A 2,500-nucleotide genomic window follows, 5' to 3' on the forward strand; every position below is an offset into this window, starting at 1 on the left:
TTGACTTACACACTACCTGAACGAGACTTAAAGTTTCATATAATATACCGTTCAGAGGGGACCGGCTGTCTTTCCTCGTTGTCGTGAGTCGGACACCCGTGCCGTCGCTAGAGTTTTTCAAACTCTGCTTCTGGATATCGGGACGAAAGACCGCGCGAGGACGACGGATGCGAGTCCCATCGAATTTTTTATTTAAACACTACCTGAACGAGACTTAAAGTTTCATATAATATACCGTTCAGAGGGGACCGGCTGTCTTTCCTCGTTGTCGTGAGTCGGACACCCGTGCCGTCGCTAGAGTTTTTCAAACTCTGCTTCTGGATATCGGGACGAAAGACCGCGCGAGGACGACGGATGCGAGTCCCATCGAATTTTTTATTTAAACACTACCTGAACGAGACTTAAAGTTTCATATAATATACCGTTCAGAGGGGACCGGCTGTCTTTCCTCGTTGTCGTGAGTCGGAGACCCGTGCCGTCGCTAGAGTTTTTCAAACTCTGCTTCTGGATATCGGGACGAAAGACCGCGCGAGGACGACGGATGCGAGTCCCATCGAATTTTTGATTTACACACTACCTGAACGAGACTTAAAGTTTCATCCAGTTTGTCGTCTATCATCTCATATATAATATACCGTTCAGAGGGGACCGGCTGTCTATCCTCGTTGTCGTGAGTCGGACACCCGTGCCGTCGCTAGAGTTTTTCAAACTCTGCTTCTGGATGTTGGGACGAAAGACCGCGCGAGGACGATGGATGCGAGTCCCATCGAATTTTTGATTTACAAGACACACACTACCTGAACGAGACTAAAGTTTCATCGAGTTTATCGTCGCATAACCCGTTCGGAGGGGACCGGCTGTCTATCCTCGTTGTCGTGAGTCGGACACCCGTGCCGTCGCTAGAGTTTTTCAAACTCTGCTTCTGGATATCGGGACGAAAGACCGCGCGAGGACGATGGCTGCGAGTCCCATCGAATTTTTGTTTTTTTTTTTTTTAAAAAAAAAAACACCACCCGAACGGAGATGTGTTCTATCTTTCGTCGATTTTTCATGCTTTCAGTCGGTCGCGTGGTCGCCATCCGTTCGGAGGGGATCGCCGGCTTCGAAACCTCGATGTCGTGAGTCGGACACCCGTGCCGTCGCTAGAGTTTTTCAAACTCTGCTTCTGGATATTGGGACGAAAGACCGCTCGAGGCGGACGGCCGCGCGAATCCCATCGAATCTTTACTATCACCCGAACGATGGAGAGATGCACGCGCGCTGTTTCTTGAATAATTGGACGAGAGAGTAGAATCAAACACATATATAACATGGGCTAGCCACCGTGCTTACTCGTTCGCGAGATCGTGTGCTGTACAGAGGATTCAGAATCGGGTGTATATATCCCCGTCGTTTCCTGACGAACGGAGCTTCGATCTCGATGGTTGTTATATATCATAATGTACTTTACGCCCGGCCGGCGAACGCGCGTATCTTCGCGCGTTCGTCGTTTTCTTTTTTTTTCGAACGTTTTTGTGTCGTCAATCCTATGGCGACTTCTGCGCGTTCGATTCCCGTTGGTCGAACGTGACGGAACTCGGCTTCGCTAGAACCGAGAAGAGTACATTTGAGTATTGAACTGTTGTAAATTTATAAAAGATTACCCTGAACGGTGGATCACTTGGCTCGTGGGTCGATGAAGAACGCAGCTAATTGCGCGTCAACGTGTGAACTGCAGGACACATGAACATCGACATTTCGAACGCACATTGCGGTCCACGGATACAATTCCTGGACCACGCCTGGCTGAGGGTTGCTCACGTAAACCTAAGACTGCTTGCGTTGCGTATCGTTACTCTCCGTATCTGTCTCTCTCTGTCCCTTCTTGCCTTAACAACCCGCCGTCGTTCTTCTTTATATAAGAGAACGTTTCAGAGTCGGACGAAGGTACAAGAACGAGGATACGAATAAGAGCGGACGGAGAGAACATACGCGACGTACGAGCGATTGTTGGACGCTCGTCGGCGTTCGTCGCGGTCGTGCAGAGACCGTGCAAGTCGTACGCATGCTCGATATATAATCTATCGTGTTCACGGGAGACTACGAAACTCTACCTCTGTCTCTCTCTGTCCCTTCTTGCCTTGACAACCCGCCGTCGTTCTTCTTAAAAATTATAAGAGAACGTTTCAGAGTCGGACGAAGGTATACGAAGGGATACGAATAAGAGCGGAGAGAACCGGTCACGGACCTGCGTGAGTGCTCGCGGCGTCGTGAGTCGTCCTTACGAGGGCGACCGCCCGCTTATGCACCGCTTCGTGTATCGGTTATCGAACGTATATACTCGTAGTGTTCTCCTCGTGACCGATTTTTTTTTCATATCAGGCGATATATGCTACGTTTGCCGGTGTTCGACGCACGAAGGTCCGCGCCCCCGACGTCGTCTTAAAAGAATATTATATTTGGCGAGACTGAGAGAGAAAGCAAATATGGGAACTCGGTCGAGAGAGGAGAGAAGAGAGAA

General features: G+C 49.6%; 1 non-coding gene across 1 annotated transcript; it reads left to right on the top strand.

Moving 5' to 3' along the window:
- The first annotated feature begins 1,640 nt into the window (after positions 1 to 1,640).
- LOC126876682 (5.8S ribosomal RNA) lies at positions 1,641 to 1,795 on the top strand. The gene has a single exon (XR_007694431.1). It is a non-coding gene; the product is annotated as a 5.8S ribosomal RNA (ribosomal RNA).
- Positions 1,796 to 2,500: the final 705 nt, after the last annotated feature.

Source organism: Bombus huntii, unplaced genomic scaffold (genome assembly GCF_024542735.1).
Source record: "Bombus huntii isolate Logan2020A unplaced genomic scaffold, iyBomHunt1.1 ctg00000090.1, whole genome shotgun sequence".
Lineage (NCBI taxonomy): Eukaryota > Metazoa > Arthropoda > Insecta > Hymenoptera > Apidae > Bombus > Bombus huntii.